Source organism: Vulpes lagopus, chromosome 5 (assembly GCF_018345385.1).
Source record: "Vulpes lagopus strain Blue_001 chromosome 5, ASM1834538v1, whole genome shotgun sequence".
Taxonomy (NCBI): domain Eukaryota; kingdom Metazoa; phylum Chordata; class Mammalia; order Carnivora; family Canidae; genus Vulpes; species Vulpes lagopus.
The window spans coordinates 76,501,530-76,514,885 of record NC_054828.1 but is presented as its reverse complement, the minus strand read 5'-3'; the positions used below and the strand labels follow the sequence as shown (position 1 = coordinate 76,514,885).

Below are 13,356 nucleotides of genomic sequence, written 5' to 3'. Positions count from 1 at the left end.
TGGGGGCATGGATTTTGTGAGATATTACCTCCAGGAACCTGAGCAGGTTCTCATAGTGAAGATTAGGAAAATCCCCAAAGGATTGATGCTACCAACTTCAAGGTAATAAAGCAATAAAGCTATAGAAATCCAAACAGTGTGGAAGTGGTGAACACACAGACAAATCAATGGAACAGAATCAGAAATAGACCTACATAGAGTCAGCTGATCTTAATAAAGGAGCAAAAGCAACTTAATGGTGAACATACAGTGATAGCCTTTTCAACAAACAGTGCTGGAGCAACTGGACATCTACATGCTAAAAAAATAAAAAGACTCTAGACAGAGACATACTTTTCACAAAATTTAGATCATAGACTGTATAAAACTATAAAACTTCCAGAAGATAACACAGGAGAAAATCTAAGTGACTTTGGGTTTGGTGATGACTTCATAGATACAACACCAAAGGCACAATCCATGGAAGAAAAAAATGATTAGTTGGACTTCAGTAAAATTAAAAACTTCCACTCTATGAAAAACACCACTAAGCCAATTAAAGACAAGACACAGACTGGGAGAAGATCTTTGCAAAACATGTATCTGATGAAGGACTGGTATCCAAAATATACAAAGAACTCTTAAAGCTCAAAGATAAGCAAGTGAGGGATTCCTGGGTGGCGCAGCGGTTTGGCGCCTGCCTTTGGCCCAGGGCGCGATCCTGGAGACCTGGGATGGAATCCCACATCGGGCTCCCGGTGCATGGAGCCTGCTTCTCCCTCTGCCTGTGTCTCTGCCTCTCTCTCTCTCTCTGTGACTATCATAAATAAATAAAAGTTAAAAAAAAAAAAAGATAAGCAAGTGAATCACTGCATTAAAAATGGTCAAAAGATCTAAACAGATACCTCATCAGAAAAGATATACAGATGACAAATAAGCCTATGAAAGATGCTCAAAATCATTTGTCATTAGAGGATTGTAAATTAAAACAACAATGAGATACCACTACATATTTATTAGAATAGCTAAAATCAAATCACTGATAAAAAAAAAAATCCTGGCAAGCATGTGGATGAAGAGGCATTCCCATTCATTAGTGATGGGAATGCAAAATTGTAAAATCACTTAGAAGACGCTTTGGCAGTTTCTTACAAAACTAAACATACTCTTACCTTTGATCCAGAAATCACAGCCCTAAGTATTTGCCCAGATGAGATGAAAACTTATGTTCAAGCAAAATCCTGCAGATGAATATGTATAGCAGATTTTTTCACAATTGTCAAAACTGGAAGTAACCAAGATATCCTTCAATAGCTGACTGGATAAACAAAGTGTGACACATCTATAAAATGGTATTTAGCAATAAAAAGAAATGAGCTACGAAACCATAAAAGACATGCAGGAACCTTAATAATACATAGCATTAAGTGAAAGAAGCCACTCTGCAAAGTCTACACATTGTGTAAGTAGCTAGCTACAGGACATTTTGGAAAAGGCAAAACTATAGATAGAGACAATAAAAAGATCAGTGATTACCATAGGTCTGTGAGGGGAGGAGGGATAAATAGGCAGAACAGGGGGACTTTTTGGACAGCAAAACTGTTATGTATGATACTGTAGTGGTGTTTTCATGACTTGCATCTGTCAAAATCCATAGAACTGTATGACAAAGAATGAACTCTAATGTAAACTACGGGCTTCAGTTAATAATGTGTCAATATTATTTCATCACTTGCAAATGTACCATAATAATGTAAGAATGTATGGGGAAATTGTGTGAGGGAGAACAGAGTGCATATGAACTCATTTATTAATTTATCTGCAAACCTCAAATTGTTCTTTAAAAATAATGTCTATTGATAATAATAAAAAAGTTAGGATGTGACACCCTCAAGTCAAAGTGTTAATGGCATCCTGTAATGGTGTGGATAATACTGTCTTGAGCCTCAGTAACCTAGAGGCTGACCACTTGGTGATTTTTGAGGCCTGTGCCTTCAGCCTCTGGCCCCAGCAGTTCTCCTGGAATCCAGATGTCCATCAGCTAGGTCATCAGATGTCATCAGATGTGGACTTTGCACTCCAGATGGCACAGAGGGACCAGAGGCACAGAGGCATCTGGTAAGGATGGAAAGAAGCCATGGGACAGGGCAGAACTAGGTGAATTAAAGATGACTGAGACTTGTAGCTGCCCCAGCTGTGCCCGCAAATCAAAATGGAGTGGGGGGGTGATCTTGGAAGGGGGATACTGAGAGCTCCTGGGTGAGATCACCACTTGAAAGACAAAAGCAGCTGGAAAAGCTTTGGTAATTGAGAGCCAGAAAATGTGTTTAAGTAAAGATGAGAACTTCTGGTGATGGGCTTGAAAATCACCTACCTTTCCACTGACAGCGAATAGGTGCTGATTAGACCACAGAGACCAAGTTATTACAAAATTTTGGTGTTGCCATGGGTGACAACTTGCTCCCCAACCCCTCCATCCTCTGCTAAAAACACACTCAAAACCCGCTGGCACTGGAGACATTGAGTCTTAATACTTGGCACATTTGGGGGGCACTGATTCTAGCACATGGGCATTCAACACCCCATGCCAGGCTCAGGGGCCTCCCTGCCTGCTCCTCTCCTCCCCCTGCTCTAGGTGATGACCACAGGTTCATGGGCCTAAGTCATCCATTTGCCATTCCTCCCTGCGCGTCACCCCTAGAGCTCACCATGAGTTCCTTGGCCAGGACAGGTGCTGTGGGAAGGACACAATGGGCTGTGCCCCCAAACTGCTGCGTGCTCTCAGTGCCTCCAGAGGAGGGCTCCACAGGACAGGGCCTGGGGTCTACTAACCATGCAGCCCCCATGCACAGCAGGGCCTGGCACCCAGTAGGCACCCAACAGATGTCTGGTGAAGGATGCATTCCGCGGCAGGGTGCTGGGAGGGACCAAATATTTCACTTGGGCTAATAAGTTTTAGTCCTAGAAGAACCCCCGAATGGAAGGATGGGAAATGCTTTTAAAGGTGGTTGCTGTTTAAAACTTTTACAAGGGCAGCTGAATCATGTAAATGTCCAATCGTGGAAAGGTCTAGAGGGCACCACTTGGAATTGCACGGAGCTCTCCACTCAGGATCTTGCAGCAGCCTCAGCCTGTGAGGACTCTGGCTGGTGAAAGGTTGAAGAAGAGAAAGGTGGGAGTGCGACAACCAGGTGAGAAGAGAGAAAAACGAGAGACAGAGACAGAGATGCAGATATAGCCACTGAGGAAAAAGGCCCAGGAGAAAATGTTATCACCTACTTACAGCGGACCACACCACTGCGGGTCGTGGAGGGCCGCGAGACTTGCTCATGGGGTGGGGTACAGGGGCCCGGGCAGCTTTGCGATTCATAGTAGGGAGAGGACTCAGTCCCGAATTGAAGCCGGCAACGCTGTCTGGTTTTACCCTTCGGACCTGGGAGCTCTCCGGGGGCGAGGCTGTGCCGAGCGCCCCTCAAAAGGGCCTTTAGGTGTGTACAGGCGCTACGACTCGGCCCCAAGTCCTCGTGCGGGGACGCGGCTGTGCTCCCAGGACCAGGCCACGGTTGCGCGGCTCTCGGGCTCCCGATTCGGCCCAGAGCACAGGCGGGGGCGATTTCTTGGTAAGCGCCTCGGTCCAAGGGGACCTTCTTCTAACTGGGAAGTTGGACTGGTTTTCTTCTGACAAGACCTTGCAGCGTCCTAGGTGGTGCGGACCCCGGGATGCCGTCACCGCGGGCCATCAGGAGGCGCCGTGGTCCTGCCACGTAAAAGGGCTTGCGGAGGGCGAGGCCGCCGCAGGTCTCGATTCCCCTGGACTTCGCCGGCCAGACTGAGTCTTGCGGAACGCGGTGTGGCCTACGTAGGGTCGCCCCAGGCACCGAGTCGCCTTGGCTCAGCCTCAGCCGTGCCGCTGGGGCCACTCATTCCGCCTCCCTCCCAGCATGGACCCCCAAAGGGTCCTGACCAGAGACAAGTCTTTCTCACCGTCCTCTCAGGCTGGGTAGTCCATTCCCACGCTGGACTGGACAGTGGTGGTCTGGAGAGCCCGGAGCGAAGAGATGCAAAGGAGTAAGGAGTAGCCAAGAAGGAAGGGACGGAGGAGATTGGGGCAGCCACAGAAAATGGGTGTCGAGGAAGACAGCACGAAGACAGGAAAGAAACAGGGTCGGAAAGGAATGCGGGGGGGGACCCCGGGAAGTCCCAAGTCCCGCTCGGTCGGTCCCCCGAGCTCCCAGGGCGGTGGGAAGAGATGAGGCGCCAAGAGAAGGAAAGGAAGGCTTCTTTCCCTCTGGCAGGAACTTTACCCTGGGCAGGAGACCGCGCCTCCGGGCAGAGCAGGTGCACCCGGGGGACGCGCCCCCAAAGCCCGTCCCTGTCGTTCTCCCGCAAGCGGACTCGAGCTGGCTCCCCGAGACGCGAGCCCGGGGAGCGGCAGGGAGAAGGTGAGCCCCGGCGGGCCCTGGCGGACGAGGAGCCGAGCGCCGAGCGCCGAGCGCCGAGCGCCGAGCGCGAGGGGAGAAGACGCCGGCAGGAGGCGCGTGGCCGGCGCGCGGGGCGGAGGCGGGCGGTGTGCACACCTCGGAGAGCCGAGGAGGCCCGCCCCCGGCGGTTCCATGGTGTAATGGTGAGCACTCTGGACTCTGAATCCAGCGATCCGAGTTCAAGTCTCGGTGGAACCTTGCGCGGGGGCCGGGCCGCGGCGCCCCCTTTTTATCCTCCTCTCCAACACCCAGCGAGTGGCACGTGCCCTCTGGGTCCGGGAAGGGGCAGTCCGGGGGACCCCGCGCCGCGCGGGTGGGCGCCCCTCCCTGTCCCGGCGGGCGCCCCTCCCTCGCAGCCGCGGCCCCGCGCTCCGCCTCCTCCGCCTCCTCCTCCTCCTCGAAGCCGGGGACCCCGCAGGCTGCTTCTCAGAGCGGCGCCCCTCCGCTCCCCGCCCCCGGACCCTGCGGCCACAGGCGGGGGGGTAGGCGGACCCTGCGGCGGGGGGGGGGGTAGGCGGAGGCTGCTGCCGTCAGACCGTGCCCGGCGACCCGCTCCCGCCGCGTCCCGGGACTGCACCCCTCGGCCTGCGCGGGTAGAAAACGGCGCGAAGGCGGCGCAGCGTGTCCCGCCGCCGTGGTCGGTGCTGAGGTGCGGTTCCGGGTCCCGGGTTCGAGCGGAAGGTTGGGCGCATTTCATCTTCTTTTCCTCGGGCCCTTTCCCGCCAGTCTCAGAAGAACCTCGAGTGTCAGTCAGGCCAGGAGGGCCGCGGTCGTCCGGGACCGTGTCCTTGGGCGTGGGGCGTCTCCGTGAACCCTGAACTTGGCGGGAAAGGGAGATGCTGGCGGGGACTCCCGCTCCCCGACCCGCGGCCGCCGGCGGAGCCCCTCGGGGCGAAGGTGACACGAGACCGGGGGGCTCGTCCCGCCCGCGGGGCGCCCCCTCGCTCCAGGAGAAGACGCCTCGGCCCGGGATGCGCTGGAAACACGCTCGTTCTCTTCTGCTCCGTAGAAAACTCCGGTCACACGTCACGAAGGACCTCATAGCTGGTGACAGTGTTCGCCGCCAAATCTCTCTCAGTTTTTTGGAACTTCCACCGGGCTAGAAAGGGCTCTAAAATACCGCTGTTATTTAAGGGCTCGCTTTGAGGGTCTGGAAGACCAGGGGTCACGTGAGGGCCCGAGGGACGGAGCGCAGGGAGGGGACCAGCGGAGACGCCCGGAGACAGGAGGTCGGGAGGAGCAGGGCGGAGCCCGGGGTCACCGCGCCCTGGGTGGCCGCCCCCGGCTCCCTGTGGAGTGCTCCCGCGGGGGGGGGGGCTCGTGGATCCCCCGGGGAACTTTGCCTCTACCTGGAAAGCCCGAACCTTCGTGCCTGGCGTTTGTCCTTGCTCTTTTCGTTAATTGTGGGAGTCGGAGTCCGAGGGTAAATAGACCTGCAAATTATTAGGAACCAAGTTAGGGCTTTGTTGAATTCCTTGGTGCTAAATGGTAAGTAGCCTTTCCCTCTCTTTTCTTCCCTTCCAGGACGACTGCTGGCAGGACAGGCTTGGAGAGGGTGGAGGCACCCAAAACGACGAAGGTTGCCAGGACATGTGGTGGCTGAGCAGACTGTGCCTTTCCAAAGTGGGGGGGGCGGGGTGTCTGGCCAGGAGACTGAGCAAAATGAATAGTCAGGGTTAATCAACAGGTTTTCTCTGTGGCATGGCAGGCATTCCTTCTTGACCCGCGCCTTCTTTACTAGTAAAAGTGATTCTTTTCATGGAACTGCACTTATACATAGATTTTAGTACCCTTATCTGGCCAGCTATAGCCTCACTCTCTACCAAAACTGGACTCCAGACTTTTCTTCAAGGAGGAAAAGCCCTTTCCTGTATTTTTCCACCTGAATTGTTTTAGTTCAAGGCCAGTGTCTGCCTGGTGACAAAGACACTCACTAGTCTCCTCAGGTTAGGAAGGGCAGATCCTCATCAGCATCCAGCCCCTCTGCAGTCCCACATGTGTGTGCATAGCTTCAGCCCATTCAAGCATATCCAAGGCCTACATCTCTCAAAAATCCTTTCCCTTCACCTTGGATCCATACACTACTACATATATGCATTGCAGAGCAATATAGCTTTCTTGTCCTTCTTGTTGCCTACTCAACACCCCAGCATTTTTCTTCTTTTGTTCTTGGAATTATTGCTTCTTCCTTGTACTGTTCATGAAGGTGCTCTGCCCTGCCCTCATTGGCTCAAGGTAAGGGCATGACCCACGCTGAACCAATCATATCCAGTACTTCCCTGGAATATGAAAGAAGAGGGGAGGTGATCAGAGAGGAAGTAAACCTCAAATTTATCCACTTGAGAAAAAAAGTCCCTGAAAACATTGGGGTTTTTGTTCCTGCAATCTGTATCCTATGTGGCCCAATTGCGAATATAGAGCTTACATAATTAAAATAATATAATAATTGATCTATCAAATTATGATACAAATATACTGGAGGATAAAGCAAGAGGAAGCATGTTTGGGTGTGGGGGTGATGATGAAGTATGTGAAAGAGAGACAATGTTTACAATTTGAAAGTCAAGGAATAGTAAAGGGGGTTTGCTGTTTTTCTAAATAAACTTATGAGTATATATAACTTTGACAAAAATGTGTCCCCAATACAAAATAATTCCTTTGCCATATATGTACATATATGTACATTTAAAATTTATTGTTTGTGTCTCAAATATAGATTTTTATGTAGTCATAATATTGGCTCTTTTCATGGAAGAATTCTGGGTTTGGTGTCTTGCACAGAACGTTTTCCCACTGTAGGTCTATAAAAATGTTAACACAAAAAGGTTTAAACGAACTGGTAGGTAAGTACTATCCAGTTTTAAAAAAATATTTATTTATTTATGATAGAGAGAGAGAGAGAGAGAGGCAGAGGAGGAGGGAGAAGCAGGCTCCATGCCAGGAGCCCGACACAGGACTCAATCCCCGGACTCGAGGATCACGCCCTGGGCCAAAGGCAGGCGCCAAACCGCTGAGCCACCCAGGGATCCCCAGTACTATCCACTTTTGGCAAAACATTGGAGAAAAGAATATTCATAAAATGTGGGGAATATAACCTACTACATTTTCTTTTCAGGGCAATTAGGCAGGAATTAGCAAAATTTGATCTAACAATTCCCTTTTCAGGATTCTGGAAAGAAGAAGAAGAATGATGACAGATATTTGTAAAAAGGTGTTCCCTGCAGTAGTATTTGTGATAATAAAATAGGAGCCAATTGCATGACCATCAATTAGAGTCTGAATAGTGACTCATTCATATCAAGAAGGATCCTTTCTTTTTTTAATTTTATTTATTTATTCATGAGAGATAGAGACAGAGATTGAGAGAGAGAGAGAGAGAGAGAGAGAGAAAGGCAGAGGCACAGGCAGAGGGAGAAGCAGGCTCCATGCAGGGAGCCCAACGTGGGACTCAAGTGGGACTCAATGACGTGGGACTCAAAACTGGGTCTCCAGGATCAGGCCCTGGGCTGAAGGCAGCACTAAACTGCTGAACCAACCAGGCTGCCCTCAAGAAGGATCTTAACTAAAAAGAACAAAGCAGGTAATGAAAATGCTGATGGCAATGACACTGGTAAGAGCTAATGTGTATTAAACATTTGTTATGTGAGAGTCATCGGCTATGTGTTTCCCTACACATCTCATTTAAACTTTGGATAAGCCAAGTACTTCATGTGGCTCATTATATGTGTAAAAATGGAGGCACAGAAAACTCAATTAACTTTTTTGGACTGAATACATTTCCTGCTCAGAGCCTGTGCCTTCACCGTGGATATGACCGGGGTTCTCTTGTTCTCCATTTTAGGGATTTACAATGTTCCAAATACACTAAACTGAAAGAAACAGCCTCAGAAATAGTAGGAGAAGGTGTATGGCAGGTGTGCTCTGAAGCTCCAAAACTTTTTCTCCAAAGGGGCACTCTTTTTTTTTAGTGGTGCCTAGGAATTAGATGCACACATAAGCCTGGTATCCTAAGGAGAAACAGGAGGACTTTGAAAGCCAGTTTCTCCAGAAACACAAGCATCCCTGGATGGGCTCAAACCATCAACCTTTGTTAGCCAAAGGTACTAACAGATTGAGCCACTGAGACATTTGGCAAAGTCAGCTGTAGGCTATTGGTCATTTGTATTATATACATAATTGGCTCACGTTCCTGGTCAAAATCTTATGATTTCTAGTTATAAGAGAAATCAATACTGGGGATATAATGCACAACATGACGGCTATAGTTAATCCTGCTGTATAGTATATTTGAAAGTTGTTAAATAGTTAAGAGTTCTTATCAAAAGGAAAAAATACATTTCAAAAATTTTGTATCTGAATGAGATGATGGATATTTACCAACCTTGTGGTAATCATCTCACAATATGTAAGTCAGGTCATGAGACTGTATATCTTAAACTTATAAAGTGGTGTATGCATCTCATTTCCATCTCATTAAAACTGGGCGAGGGGAGTATATTGTACATAATCATTTCACTGTACAGAGTACAGAGAAGTGTTCTCTGTGTGCAAGCAACACTTCTGTTTTGCCTAACCTCCCTCCCTGCTCCAGAAGCCTAAGGGCACGGAAGGCTCTGAGTCCAAGAGTCGTGTGGTTACCCAAATTTGGGCGCTGACCAAAAGAGCGGAGAACTCCCAGGATCGAACATCAGGCTCCAGGGTGACAACTGCAGCCTCTCGTTCTGAAGTCATCCATTTTCCAGTTCGTTGCTCCACTTCACATGTCCTGCGCCTCACGAGTCCCCCTAAATCCCTGGGTGGAGGGGTGGGCAGAGCAGGCGCGCGCGCAAGTGCGAGGAGAGTCGGTTCTGCCTCCATCGCACTCCCCACCCTCCCATCCCCCCGCCTCACCTGAATTCCTCTAGTCGTGAACTCCACCCGGGCAGGGACTTTGGGTTTGCTCACGATGCACCTCCTCTCTTACAGAATTGCCTGACACTTAGTAGGCGCCCGATAAATGCTCGGTGGAGGAGTCCGTTCAGCTGCAAGGGCCTGGAGGGGACAGGAAGGGCACCAAGAAATTCACTTGGACTATGAATTTTAGTTCTGGAGAATGCCCTGAATGGGAAGACGTGAAAGCCCGCCATTCTTTAAAATCTTTATCCTGGAAACTGATTGAGAACCAGCTCAATGTCCCAATCGTGGAAACATCTAGAGGACACCACCTAGAACGTCAATGAGCTCCCCTCCAGGACAGTGTGGTGGCCTCAGTCTAGGGATGGGATTGGCACAGGGAGAAAGATGAGGAGGAGAGGTAAAGAGAAGGAGGTAGGTGAGAGTGAGAGCAGTCTGGAAGATGAGAAGAAAAGGGCAAAGGAATGAAAAGAAAGCTGAGAGACACCAACACTAGCCACGGAAAGAAAAACCAATTTAAAAAGTTGAGGTTATTTGGGTGAGTTAATTGCTCTCAACCACAGCACAGCAGGTTGTCGTTGGCCAACGGTGATGGTACAGTGGTTAGTACTCTGCATTGCGAGCCTAGTAACCTTGTCTTGAATCCGAGTTATGATGTTATCTAACTCACTGTTATCTAACTCATTGTTTTCCTCGTTAAACAACCCCCATTAAAGCCGCTATGATGAAACTTCCCGCTATGAAACTGGAGACTGCAAACAATTGAATCAAGCTTTCAAGGTCCCACCTGGTGGAACTCCCAGCCTCAGCTCACAAGGAGCAGAGACCTGCCTCATTTGGAGGAAAGGCCAACAGTCGCCCAGAGGCTAGGTCTGCAGCACCCCCAATCCTAACCCGAGCCCCCCGCTCCTGAGAGGCCAGGCAAAGGCAGCAAAAGGGCTTGACCCCCGTGCACCGGAACAACTCTTTTTATTTTATAGGAAAGATTGAAGAAAAGCACCCAGCATTGCCTTGGAAAGCAAATTCTTTGCTACTACTAGTTAGAAGGCAAAATTCCCCCCCCCCAAAAAAAAAATAGAAGACAAAATCCCAGCTGTTCATCATCTAGTTTGTTCAGTCCGTAGTGTATGACTTCCCCCTGATGTCCTAATTATCGTACTGAAATGGACTTTTTCTTTTGGTACAAATTCTCCGTAAATTTTAACATATATGTAGATTTGCGGAGTCATCACCATAATTAGAATACAAAACAGTTTCATCTCACCAAAAATCTCCATGCTGTTTTGTTACTGTCACAACTCCCCACAAACATAGCCCCTTGCAATCACTAATCTGTTGATCGCTATAGTTCTATCTTTTTGAGACTGTCCTAAGAATGGAAGCATATAGTACATAGCCTTTTCAGACTGGCTTCTTTTATACAGCATGGAGACTCTGAGATTCTTTTAAGTTGTATATATCAACAATTTCTTTTCATTGTGGAATATTCTATCCAGTGGGTATACCACTGTTTTGTATATCAATTAACACTTTGAAGGATATGTGATGATTGTAGCTTTGGCTTTTTACAAATAAAGTTTTTATGAGCATTCCTGCAGAGATTTTTGTGTGAACTTAAGTTTTTGTTTCTTTAAGGCAGATTCCTAGCAACCCAAGTTTGCTAAATTGTATAGTACTTGCATGCTTAACTTTATGAGAAACTGCCAAATCTTTTCTAGGGTGACTATACCATTTTACATTCTCATCAGCAGTGTTATGAGAATTCTAGTTACTCCTTATCCCAGAGACTTGGTACTATCATTTTAGTAGATGTGTAATGATATTTCACTATGGTTTCAATTTGCATTTCCCTAATATCTAATGATGTTCATGTACTTATATCCTTTAAGGAAGTCTGTTCATGTCTTTTGCCTAATTTTTCCATTTTTATTTCCTTATTGTTAATTTTAAGATTTGTTCATATATCCTTGTCACCAGCCTTTGTTATATTTGTGATTTGTTAATTTTTTTCTCTCAATCTATAACTTTTCTTCTCTTAGCTGTTTTTTTTTTTTTAAAGATTTTATTTATTTCTTCATGAGAGACACAGAGAGAGGCAGAGACACAGGCAGAGGGAGAAGCAGGCTCCATGCAGGGAGCCCGAAGTGGGACCTGATTCAGGGTGTCCAGGATCAGGTCCTGGGCTGAAGGCAGCGCTAAACCGCTGAGCCACCCGGGCTGCTCTCTTAGTGTTTTGTTTTGTTTTGTTTTGTTTTGTTTTGAAAACTTTTTAATTTCAATGATGTACAATTTATTTTTTTCTTTTTCTGGCTAGAACTTTTGCTGACATACTTAAGAACACTGCCTAACCCCACATTATGAAGATTTTCTCCTATAAATTTTCTATTTTTACATTTTACATTTAGTCTGTGCTCCATTTTGAGTTGGTTTTTGTATAAACTGTATGGTTTAGGTGGAATTTTTCTTCACATGTATGTCCAATTATTCGAACAGCTCATTGAAAAGGAGAAAAAAAGACTTTCTCCACCGAATTGCTTTTACACCTTTGTCAATAATCAATAGGACATGTTTCTCTAGTCCTATTTCAGGACCCTCTGTTCTGTTTCATTGGTCTGTGAGTCTATCCCTTTGCTAATCCGCAATATCTTGCTAACTGAAGCTTTCTAGTAAGTCTTAAAGTTGGGTAGTGTTATTCCTTTAACTTTATGCTACACAAGTATATTTAGTTCTTTTTAGGTCTCTAGCTCTCTGCCATTGCAGACAAACAAAATGAGACTCTGTTTATATCTACAGAAACTTTAAAACTACAAAGATTCTGTGAATAGAAGGAAAAGATCATGGCCTTCTTTTCCTATGGTGTCTTCTGGGTAGATCCAGGCAGGACGAAGGGGGAGCATCACCGGCGGCCGCGGGTCGGGGAGCGGGAGTCCCCGCCAGCATCTCCCTTTCCCGCCAAGTTCAGGGTTCACGGAGACGCCCCACGCCCAAGGACACGGTCCCGGACGACCGCGGCCCTCCTGGCCTGACTGACACTCGAGGTTCTTCTGAGACTGGCGGGAAAGGGCCCGAGGAAAAGAAGATGAAATGCGCCCAACCTTCCGCTCGAACCCGGGACCCGGAACCGCACCTCAGCACCGACCACGGCGGCGGGACACGCTGCGCCGCCTTCGCGCCGTTTTCTACCCGCGCAGGCCGAGGGGTGCAGTCCCGGGACGCGGCGGGAGCGGGTCGCCGGGCACGGTCTGACGGCAGCAGCCTCCGCCTACCCCCCCCCCCCCCCGCCGCAGGGTCCGCCTACCCCCCCGCCTGTGGCCGCAGGGTCCGGGGGCGGGGAGCGGAGGGGCGCCGCTCTGAGAAGCAGCCTGCGGGGTCCCCGGCTTCGAGGAGGAGGAGGAGGCGGAGGAGGCGGAGCGCGGGGCCGCGGCTGCGAGGGAGGGGCGCCCGCCGGGACAGGGAGGGGCGCCCACCCGCGCGGCGCGGGGTCCCCCGGACTGCCCCTTCCCGGACCCAGAGGGCACGTGCCACTCGCTGGGTGTTGGAGAGGAGGATAAAAAGGGGGCGCCGCGGCCCGGCCCCCGCGCAAGGTTCCACCGAGACTTGAACTCGGATCGCTGGATTCAGAGTCCAGAGTGCTCACCATTACACCATGGAACCGCCGGGGGCGGGCCTCCTCGGCTCTCCGAGGTGTGCACACCGCCCGCCTCCGCCCCGCGCGCCGGCCACGCGCCTCCTGCCGGCGTCTTCTCCCCTCGCGCTCGGCGCTCGGCGCTCGGCGCTCGGCGCTCGGCTCCTCGTCCGCCAGGGCCCGCCGGGGCTCACCTTCTCCCTGCCGCTCCCCGGGCTCGCGTCTCGGGGAGCCAGCTCGAGTCCGCTTGCGGGAGAACGACAGGGACGGGCTTTGGGGGCGCGTCCCCCGGGTGCACCTGCTCTGCCCGGAGGCGCGGTCTCCTGCCCAGGGTAAAGTTCCTGCCAGAGGGAAAGAAGCCTTCCTTTCCTTCTCTTG

General features: G+C 49.8%; 2 non-coding genes across 2 annotated transcripts; one reads left to right on the top strand and one right to left on the bottom strand.

Annotated features, from left to right (window-relative positions):
* The first annotated feature begins 4,586 nt into the window (after window positions 1-4,586).
* On the top strand, window positions 4,587-4,658 carry TRNAQ-CUG. Its single transcript has one exon. It is a non-coding gene; the product is annotated as a tRNA-Gln (tRNA).
* An 8,277-nt stretch (window positions 4,659-12,935) lies between these two features.
* TRNAQ-CUG lies at window positions 12,936-13,007 on the bottom strand. The gene has a single exon. It is a non-coding gene; the product is annotated as a tRNA-Gln (tRNA).
* Window positions 13,008-13,356: the final 349 nt, after the last annotated feature.